The sequence below is a fragment of the Sinocyclocheilus rhinocerous genome, unplaced genomic scaffold (genome assembly GCF_001515625.1).
Source record: "Sinocyclocheilus rhinocerous isolate Xijiao unplaced genomic scaffold, SAMN03320098_v1.1 scaffold2818, whole genome shotgun sequence".
NCBI classification, from domain to species: domain Eukaryota; kingdom Metazoa; phylum Chordata; class Actinopteri; order Cypriniformes; family Cyprinidae; genus Sinocyclocheilus; species Sinocyclocheilus rhinocerous.
Genome location: NW_015640329.1, coordinates 234190 through 246060, shown reverse-complemented (window position 1 = coordinate 246060; position 11871 = coordinate 234190). Strand labels below are relative to the sequence as shown.

Here is an 11871-nt window from a genome sequence, read left to right as displayed (position 1 = left end):
TATTTATATATATCAAATTGTAAAATAATGTTAGAAATTCTATGTAAATAATACAAAAATAATTATTCTCTATACATAAAATAATAATATACATATAATTTACATATGTGATGAAAATCATGCAACCGTGTCTCTCAGAGTTCCACAACGAGCAAGTCGAGCCCCAAAAAAGAGTCTCAGATCTGTTCAGATGAGCTAAAACATCAGGAAACATCAATGCTGAATTCCTGAAAACAAATAATACAATTCAGATAGAATTATAGTTCATATAACAATAAATACAATATTTGTATTGTTTTATCAACTATTGTTTATTATGTATTATTTATGTAATAGACATTTATAATAGAAATATTTAATAAAATAATTTAATTATTATGTAATATTTGCATTATTATGAATATATATATATATATATATATATATAAATGCATACACATACATTTTGTATTATATTTCTACTAATAAATAGTAATATTATTTTAATTAATTTATATATATATATATATATTTATATTTATATATATCAAATTGTAAAATAATGTTAGAAATTCTATGTAAATAATACAAAAATAATTATTCTCTATACATAAAATAATAATATACATATAATGCATAAACATTTTAACAGTTATTAACATTTTCTTTTACTGTGATAAGCCAAAAATAATAGACATTTATAATGTAATAGAATTTTTATTTAACTGTTTGCATTTTATGCTTCTACTAATAAATAGTAATATATTAATATATTATTATTTAAATTAATTTATATTGTATATATCAAATTATAAAATAATATTATACATTTAAATAATACCAAAATAATTATTCTCTATAAATAGAATAATAATATGCATATAAATAATGACATTTTCTTTTACTTTACTGTGATAAACCATCTCAGTGTTGTGTTGGTCAGCTATGAAGGTCCTGAAGCCAGTGACCGCAGGTGTTAAGCTGTTATTGAAAACACTTTTTATTCCCCTTTGCTGGACTTCCTTTAATACGTTTTCCTTCTAAACAAAGCTCTAGAAAAACAAGCTCAGGACGCTGCGTTTGATGGGACGAGGCTTTAATTGGCAGCAGGAATGTGGAGTTAACGCGGAGCATATGTGCCGTGCCATAAATACCCATCAGCCCTTGCACTGGACAGGCTTCAGCGGCTGTGAATGAGGGATGGGACGGTTACAGTACAGACAGTTAATACATAGCAGCTCACACGTCTGTCTGTGTGCGTCCAGGCGCAGCGGAGCGAGACTCGGACTAAATGGCTTCACTGGGGGTTTTTGGGGGTTTGTAGCTGATGAAGTAGTTAATGGTGCGTCAGGTTCATGTTCAGACTGTGAGTCAATCACTGGTGCTTCAGCTCCTGAAGAGCAAAACACTGACTCGGAGCACTGATGTGTTTGTTTGAGGCACCCCACATGTCAATCTTCTGACTCAGCCAATCACATGAGTTTGGGGGCGGGACTATCCGTCTGACTGACCAATGGCACGCGCCGTGTTCACATATTTTGAACAGTTGTTTTATGTGTTTTTCTTGATTGCATTCATATGTTGCTTTCTCGGCACTCTGCGTTTTGTGAGATCTTGTTTTGTGGCTCTCACGAAACGTGTCCAGGTCATATTTCATACCAAAATTGAAAGAAAGAAATAGTAAATTATATTTTGCATAAAGAACATGAAGCCTTTTTTTTTGCATTGTGAGATTTGCATTTGCATTTTCAGTACAGTTAAGCACATTTACCCCTGAATTTTCATTACTGTAATACAAAAACATCTCATTCATTGCTGTAAATAAAATACTGATTTATACACAAGATGTTATTTCACTTGTGAAATATTTAATGAAAATAATTTCATAGGTCAAAAACTCTTAATGGACCTAAAATAAGCTTTCTTTCTTTCTTTCTTTCTTTCTTTCTTAATGAATGAATGTAAAATGTATTAGTTGTTTTTTTTTATACAATGTCTATTTATTTAATTGTCTATATAATATTTATTAATTTATTTGTTTATTTTTTATTCATTTTCTTCATGAAAATAAATAATTTTTTATGTTTAAATTATGTAAATGTATAAAATTTATACTATGTATTTTCTCAATGCAATATTTATTTTTTCTTTATGCAGACTGCAGAAAATAACTAATTATAAGTGTATTAATTTTCTTCACAATATCTATTCAATTGTCTTTGTAATGTTTGTGTATTTATTTATTTGTGTATTTACATTTTTATATTTAAATTAGTATATAAATGTATAAAATTTATATATTTTCTCAATGCACTATTTATTTTTCTTTATGCAAACTATATTTTAATGCAAAAAATAGCTAATTATAAATGTATTAATTTTCTTTATGCAATATCTATTCAGTTTTCTTTGTAATGTTTGTGTATTTATTTAATACATTATTATTTAAACTATTATATAAATGTATACAATTTATATATTTTCTCTATGCAATATTATTTTTTTTCTTTATGCAATTATATTTTAATGCAAAATAATAATAACAATGTAATATTTATTTATATTCTTTATGCAAAATATATATTGAATGTTTTGAGGCGAAATGTGATCTGAACATGTGTTTGTTAGATTCACCAATGGAAGAAGTGAAGTAAACATATCCGTACTCTGTGATATAAGCTGAGCGCTGCACCTGTTTAATGGATTCCTGGTATTTCTGGTGCACTGAACTGTGTTTGGTTTTCCTGAAGAGGTTGTTGTTTGAGAAATCATTCACAGACCGTGTGAACTGATCCTGTCTGGATATCCTATCGTGTTCTTCACTGACACATCCATGTCTAATGTTTATGGAAAAGCATCGAGATTTGCCAATAATCGTCCAAACCTTCTTTATTTTGTCCCTGAAGTCCATTAATGGATTATTAATGAATCACCCAAAGGAGGCGTATTGAAATGATATGTCATGAAATGAACACATGCATCTCAGCATATAATGTGTGTCACACGATCCGGCGTGTGAACAGATTCACTGGGACTCGTACCCTCAGCTGCTCCTCTGTGTTCCTCCACAGCCCGAAAACCTGTGATTTATTACTGCTGCTTCTGTCAGACTAAATATTTACCCAGCATTCCCCAGCAGCTTACAATAACAACCCATTCCTCGAGGGTCCGGCGCACAATCAGTGACCTATCTTCACCCAAAAAAATCACAAAACAGCTAGTGGAAGCCAATGAAACCGGGTTGGTTAAAGCAGCATGACTGTCTGACGTCTATTGCTCTTAAATGGAGAATGCAGGCAGTCATGATCAGTTTCAGCCAGAGCTTGATCTCCTGTGTGGAGATATTGGGACGGACAGATGGATTGATCCTCTAGGTTTGGTCATTGATTACGGGGTCGTGACCGCTCATCAGTCGGACTCGTGTCTTGTGTTCTTCAAAGCCGTGAGGTCACGTCTTATCATCTGCGTGATGTTCAGACTCCTTACTTCATCTTGTGTTTCAGAACAGATCAGATCCATCTCTGACAGGTCCTGTACCAATGTCAGCTCTTATTGCCATTTAATATCATTTTATATAAATCGACATGTTGTAATGCATCTTTTTATTTATAATTTTATTTTACATTATAATATATGTGCATTACATTCCTCCAAAATATATTATATTATATATTTTCATTTATAATTTTATTTTATATTATAATATATGTGCATTACATTCCTCCAAAATATATTATATTATATATTTTCATTTATAATTTTATTTTATATTATAATATATGTGCATTACATTTCTTCAAAATATATTATATTATATATTTTCATTTATAATATTATTTTATATTATAATATATGTGCATTACATGTCTTAAAAATATTATATATTATATTATATATAAATAAAAATTAACAATTATATTATATCCATATGATATTACATTATACTACCGATTCATGGTTACAATTTTTAAAGCGTATAATGCATTAAAACGCAAAAATAATGCAGCGTATGCACATATTGTAATGCCTTATCTTTCAATTCATAATCGTAACCTCGATTAAATATATTACATAATTAGGTGTTATACTACGGCTTACATATTATACTACGTTATAGTACTTACCTATATATGGTTACAAATTCTAAAGAGTATAATGAATTAAAACACAAAATAATACAGCTCAAGTAACTGATTATATGTTTTATTTAGCATATAATGCATTACAATGTGTAAAATTATTTATATGCTAAATAAAACATGTTCTGTAACCAATTTCATGTGATGATTAATATAATATGTGATTGTGTAATATAATATGTAGTATAATACATAATTATATATAATATAATTGAATTGCAGTTAGGATTGAAAAGATTTAATGCATTACAGTGTGTAAAACTATTTATATATTTGAAGTGGGTCAGAAAAGGTAAAGAGTTATGAGAAACTACGATGTGTGTCAGATCCGCGTCATGTTCAGCAGCAGCAGCTCTTAAAGCAGCCCAAATAACCTCATAACAGCTGCTGTGATGCCTGTTCATCAAAGAATAAAAGAAAAAAGAGGAAATCAATCACTTATGTAGCTTTAAGGATTCATCTATATTTCATTTAGAATTTAGTGTTTGATAACTTTATTCCATTCCTGTATATTTCCTGCTTGCTGAAGGGCACATGTAGCTAAATATGACATCTATTATAATGGGTTTATGTGAAAATTGTTTTAAGTTCACTTAAATTAAAAGTTATTTTAAGTAGTCTAATAAATGTTCAAATTGATAACTCTCAATTATACTGTAATTTTGAATGGCTAGTCAATGGTTAAATATTAGGAAAAAAAATTATTTTAAAGAGACATCAGTAGTATTGGTATCAGTGATACTCGCCTTCAGTCATAAAAAAAAGATGCCATTAAACAAATATTAAAAATATACTGTCTTTTGAAGATCAAACATCATTTTGAAGATTGAATGTGAAATTATTGCAATATAAAAGTATATTTAAAAACTTTAATGTTAGGTGGGATTAATAGCATAAATAACACTTCATAACACTTCATTGACAGTCAGCACTCGAGCAGCAGATCATCCTATTCGTTTAATCAGAGAAATCAATCTCAGAAAAGTGATTAAAGTGCAGGCTGATGTAAGCCGCTCTGAAAGGAAGCACATATCTGTCGCTCGTGAGCTGATTGTTTTCCTCCAGCTGCTGAGACGTCGGGTTTCATTTTCAATAGCACATCTGGGTGAGTTTGTTCACACTTGAACGTTCAGCTCAGACGCTGCAGGAAAACGGTAGGCGTTTCTGTTCCAGCATCGTGTTCGGGCCTTGCTTGAGTCTCATGGAGAATATCATGACAAAATGAAGCTTTGCCTCTAGGGATGGATATCATTAGGGTTTTAACGGTATTACTACTCTTACCGATACTGCTTATCGATCCGGTACTTTAACGGTATTCTTATCGGTACTTTTTGTTATATACTGTATGGGCCATCAGCAGAAAAAGAAAAGAAATAAAACAGTAAACAGCCAAAATACTTAACTTAGAATGGGAGATGGATCGGTTTGTGAAAGCGAAGCGAAAAGCCATAGATGAAGTCGCACAGACCCAGGCAGGTGCTGGCCATTTAAAAGCTAAATGCAGAAAATATGACTAGGCATATCTTGCTCTCGGCTTCACTCACTGAGTCTGTACCAGACGCCGTGCCGCAACAGCTTTTATATTTCTACTTTAGTTTGTGTGATTTGTTACTGACTTTCATATTAATGTTTACACCAGGCTTATTTGTCAGTGCTTTATGTTGTCATAATTATTACATGCTTACAAGGTTGGAAGTTCAACAAATCAGTCAATATACTACTGTGATTGTAGTTGTTAAATAAAAATGTCATTCATATCAATTCATGCATCACCTAATTTCATGGTAACATATAAGCCTGGCCTACAGAAAAGGACATTTATGTTTAATCTATCTAATAGTGTGTTGGTCTGTACAATACTATACAATGATTTATAGCTTGTCTTTGTTGAATAATGCAGAACATAAAGAGCTTTAAAAAATAATTGCATATTAAATCGCAGTCGCAATATTAGTAAAAAAAATCGCAATTAGATTATTTTCCAAAATCGTTCAGCCCTAGTGTGCAGGCATTTTTAGTGTTTTATATACATAAGATGCATAAGAACATGAACAAAGAATTAAAGTAAAACAAACTGACAAATACAATAAAACAAAGATACAAATGAAATAAACAGTGCTTTGATTTTTCCATGAAGGTCTACTAACATTACTGTTCAGGTAAGTAATATAGGCTACAAAAGAAATCTAATAAAGTAATCAAATGTAAATAGTTTTAACTATGAATTGATAGATTAATGCTTATTAAAGCTAACGTTATTCCGATTGAGAGCTGTGAGTGATTTTCTCTTTGCATTTAGTTGTTTGATTAACATTGATGGCCCAAGCGCCAGTCACTGCTGTCACTTTAAGACAATATATATTGACACATCGGATTTTCTCCCAACTGTTCATGTCCACTTAAGACATAAACTGTGTTTGAGTGATTACTCTCCAAGCCGGCCATTTTGACATATTTTGTGTGTATTTGATCGCTTGGACGTGCACCCGAAGCCCAAAGTATATTTTGCTTGTCTAGTTGTGGTCCATATTGAAGCGCGCGCACACATTTCAGCCTGGGGAACAGCGTCTCTTGTGCGGATTATTGAGCTTTCAACGTTTTATTATCAAACATGTCCCGCAATTTCGCTACAGTAAAGACAGTACAACAATACTAACTCCCCTTAACCTGGTATCTTGTAAACTCAGCTCGGTTTGGATTATATGTCGGTGAACTTAAAGGGGTCATATGATGCTTTTTTAAAGTCCGCATTACCTCCTCTCCTAGGTTCACGAAACGGTCGTCCATAAAATGCATTGCTGTTCTGTTGTAAGTGATCCAAATAAAGTGCTTTTGCTTTCGCACTGAAACACACAGCGTCTCCCTGACATGGTTGCTTCAACACTAACTGCGGTTACTGACACCATGCCTTCTTTCTTTGCGTGCACATTTGCGGCGGGATTATGCAAATATTTCCACATAGTGGGGTAGATATGTGGGGGCGTGTTAGAATGAGCCGTTTTAGGGGGGCGTGGCAGAGTCTTAACTTTGATAAAGAATATCTCTTTGGTTTTGAGACTTTAGTCTTTGCAACTTCAGGGATCTTATCTATGCACAATCAGCTTGTAACACTCCAAAGAGAAAGGAAAACTTGAAATCGCATCATATGACCCCTTTAAAGATGGCAGGTGGATTTGAACTCCGCTTCCCCTCACATTTGGCTTCAGTTACACGTGTTCTCCGTGCTCCAGTGAAATCTCAGTGTGTGATGCTGGCGATGACAGGCCACGGATGATGGACGTCTCTGGAAGCTCAGGATGTAAACCCGAGCCGGACCCTGAACGCCACTCTGGGACGAGGGGGCCTGAATACGGCTAGTCAACAATAATCAGGTGGTTTTCTGTGTGCCCTTCCAGCAGACGGAGCGCAGGACTCGTCCCAGCAGAAACAGGGCTGTTTTGTGCTCCGCGGCCCGAACCCTGAAACCCGAGAAGGTGTCGTGACGGATGTTTGATTTCGCCTTGAGCTCGGATCTCTATCCAGCTGATTTGCGCTAATCATTGGGGTTTAACGTAGTTTTCCGGTCGAGGTTTCTGAATGATAGTCAACAAGAAACAGCATCCGAAGCATGTACTTCCAGAAAAGTACCAAGATGATCGACAAAGTAGTCCGTGTGGCATCAGCGGTTCAACTGTAAAGTTACGAAGCTACGAGAATACTTTTTTTGCGCAAAGAAAACAAAAATAACGACTTTATTCCACATTTTCGTCTCTATTGCGTCACTTTGGATGCGCGTTCACGACAGTATCATGATGCGAGCGTGTGGCGGCGCTGACCCAGATCCGGCGTAATGACGTCATAACATACTGTCGAGTAGACTTTCGAGTACTACTGTCGAGTAGAGACGAAAATTTGATATTTTTGTTTTCTTTGCGCAAAAAAGTATTCTCGTAGCTTCGTAACTTTACAGTTGAACCGCTGATGCCACACGGACTACTTTGTCGATCATCTTGGTACTTTTCTGGACCTTGATCGTGGTAGTTACCTTGCTGTCTATGGGAGGGTCAGAGAGCTCTCGGATTTCATCAAAAATATCTTAAATTGTGTTCCGAAGATGAACGAAGATCTTACGGGTTTGGAACGACACGAGGGTGAGTAATTAATGACAGAATTTTCGTTTTTGGGTGAACTAACACTTTAACCTCTGTGATGCGACTAGATTTCATTGGATTATGAATTATTAGGTTGATGGTATTTGTTAAAACCCCCATGAAATGGTTTGATGAAAACCGTTTTTCTGTCCTGTGTTATTGAGCTCTGAGATCATGGAGGCTTTAATGACTCACAGTTAAACTTTTTTTTTCATTTGAATTCAGTTAGATTATTTTAATATGAATTATTTTAATTCAGTTAGATTATTTTAATTTTAATACTAGTCAAATGCAATTAATGTTGTGATTCCAGAAGTTGAAGAACTGTATGTTCTTCAGGGACAAAAAAAAAACAAAGTTGAGGAAAAAATATTTAAAAAAACTTTTTCCCATTACATTTTTGTCTTCAAAGACTATTAACACAAACTGAATGACATATTCAGTATATAAATATATATATATATATATATATATATTCAATATATAAATTAATCAACCACGATTAGTTTTGTTGTTCCAGAAGTTTGAAAAACTGTTTTTTTTTTATTTTAGTAAAAATTGTTGAGGGGGAAAAAAATTTAAATGTAATTTTTGTAAACATTTTTTCCATGACATTTTTTGTATTTTAATTCAATTTGATTATTTTAATACATAAAAAATCCTAATTTAATTAAGCACTGCTTGTTTTCAAAGACTGCTGTTAACACAAACGGAAAGATATATTAGATTAATCAACCACAATTAATTTTGTTATTCCAGAGATTTCAAGAACTATATGTTTTTCAGTAAGTTGTTGAGGGGAAAAAATTTTTTCCCATTACATTTATTAGCGTTTTAAGTCAGTTAGATTATTTTAATGCATAAAAATGTATTTAATAGATAATTAAATTTAATGAATAATTTTCCTACGGCCACCTGGTGGGCTCCGGTCCCCTGGTTAAGAACCACTGCTCTAATATAATTTTTAAATTATGAAAGCATCCTATTTCCTTTTACAATAACATACACTGATCAATCATACGCCGTAAGAGCAGAGATAGTCAATAACGTGTTGTGATTTCATGATGTCTTTCAGGTTGTGGAGAAACATAGAGGCACTTGACAGACGTTACGAGCGCCAGTACGTCCTTCGTTTCTAGCGGAGCAGCTTTCTTGAATTAATTAAGCTGAAGCGGCTGTGGGTTAATCAGCAGAGCCGCGAGCAGGTGGAGAAACTCTGATAAAGATGGACAATTATGCAGGAGTAAATTGGTTTGGCGTTGAGGACGGCGCAGGACGTTATCACTCGCTCTCACGCCGCTGCTATTTCTGTACCTCGTTTTCTCCTCCGTCTCTCACTTTTTGGCTGTCCATCTGTTGCTTTTGCCCCCTTGTGTTTCCTCCCGTCCTCGGGTCGTGTTTTTGCTCTTTTCGGCTCTCCAGCCATAAACTGGCTTCAGTTTCCATCACTCTTCATTTATTTTAATTGAGCGGGGCTAGTTGTCACGGCTCCAATGAAAACTTCTCATGGTGGGTTTGTTTTTGTAAGTCACTTTAAAGACTGAAAGCGTGAAGTTTTGGCTACAAAAAACAAAACCCCATTGAACATTTCCACAGGAAAAAGTTCACAAATAATGCATTTTCATATATTTCACGATATTTTTCTGCAATGATTTGAGAATCATTCATGTCTGGAGCACAAACGTGTAAAAGAGATTTTCTAATCTCATTGAGTTTTTAATCTGGTTAAATAAAGGCATGAATGAATGAAACACTGTAGCTTGATCACATTATTATAAAAACTAATTAAACATAATTATTTAAACACAATAATTATTACTTATTGTCTTTATTATTTATGTTTTTTTTTAATATATATATATATTTATATATTTATATATAACTTTATTATTATAAGTTAAGGTGCTAGATGTTTGCATATAATGATAATGATATATTAGACAAATCAAACACTTTGTTGTTGTCTGTTCCTAAGACACGTTTAAAACTTGAGGGGGATCGGGCATTCTCGGTGGCAGCACATCAGTTGTGGAATAACTTGCCTTTTTACCTGCGATCGGCCACTTCTCTTCAGGTTTTTAAATCTTTAGTAAAGACATATCTTTTTAAAAAGGCTTATGGGCTGGAGTAACTGCTGTATATAGTTTTATTGTGTGTATATTTAGTGTTGTGTATTATTTCTATCACTTTTTTTATTGTAAATTTGTTTTATGGTTATTGGCTTAATTCTACTTCTCTGTGCAGCACTTTGGTCGGCTCTGTCGTTTTTAAATGTGCTATATAAATAAATTAAACTGAAACTGAAACTGAAACTGGTTTCATTTATTTTATTTTTCCCAATTAAATTTTTTTTAAATTATTAAAAAATATATTTTTATTAATTTATTTTATATTGTATTTTATTTTTTATTTTTTCTGCTCTGCTCTCCACTATATTAAAAATATATTCATATTTAGTCAAGTATAAATATGTTTTTTATTTTAAAAAATTCTGTTCTGCTCTTAACTGTATTAAAAATATATTTATATTTAGTAAAATATAAATATATTTTTGTTGTTTTTAATTAAATTTTATAGTTTGTTTCTTTTTTTTATTTGAAATATAAATATATTTCCTTCTATTTATTCTTTATAGGTCTGCTCTCCACTATTTTAAAAAATCTATTTAAAAAACAAAACGCTTATAAAATGACAAAAAACACACATCAAAATTACTAAAACTTTACCCAAAGAAAATATAAAAATGAAATCTAATTCAAATTATTAACAGAATCAGTTTTAGTGTATCAGTGATACTAAAATAACAGTTTCTGGATGTTTTGCGAACGCCTGACAGAAATCCTCATCTCATTTTATTAGATGAATCATAGACACTTTGATCATGTATTGGGTCATCATGTGTTTTATTACTTGAGGCTGATGTTCTGCTCCGTTCTTCATGCTTTGTGACTTTGTGGACAGTCAGACGGTTATTGATCAGACTAAAGGAGCTCAGAAACACCTCTATTCACGTGTCCATGTCAGTTTCAGACGTCCTCTCCTTCCTTGAGAAACGTCCTCCAGGCTGTTTTCCACAGTCTACAGTCCGAGAGCACTAGAGTCTGGTGAAGTTCTTCCTCCGCATCAGTACCCTGATGGACACGGACCTGATATCACTCACTAGTGTGTAACGCCTCCTGCTTATAGCTCATAGAGGTTATGAGATGAATGTAAAACTAATACACCAAATTATATTTAAATAAAAAAAATTATAGATATTATTATTTTTAATTCATTGTAATTTCCCCATTGAGAGACAAATTGTTTGTTTATTTATTTGTTTGTTGGTTTAGTGTTTTATTTCTTGTTTTGTTTTTTTATTTTAATACATTTTTCATTAATGTGTTTATTTTTACTTTCATTTATAATTTTATTTCACCTGTTTATTTAATTTTAATTTATTTATTTTTAATTAATGAATTTATTTTTTATTTATTTTAAATTTTATTTTAATTTATAATTTATTTCACCTTTTTATTTTTCATTTATTTAATTTTAATTTTATTTATTAATTTATTCAATTTTGTTTATATAGTATATTATTTATTTATTTAATCTGAATTCCATTTATTTATTTTTATTTA

At 32.2% G+C, this 11871-nt stretch overlaps 1 protein-coding gene across 1 annotated transcript in view; it reads left to right on the top strand.

Moving 5' to 3' along the window:
• The window catches only part of LOC107752625 (WD repeat-containing protein 70-like), a 57080-nt gene that overhangs the window by 23803 nt on the left and 21406 nt on the right, over positions 1-11871 (top strand). The window lies entirely within an intron of this gene.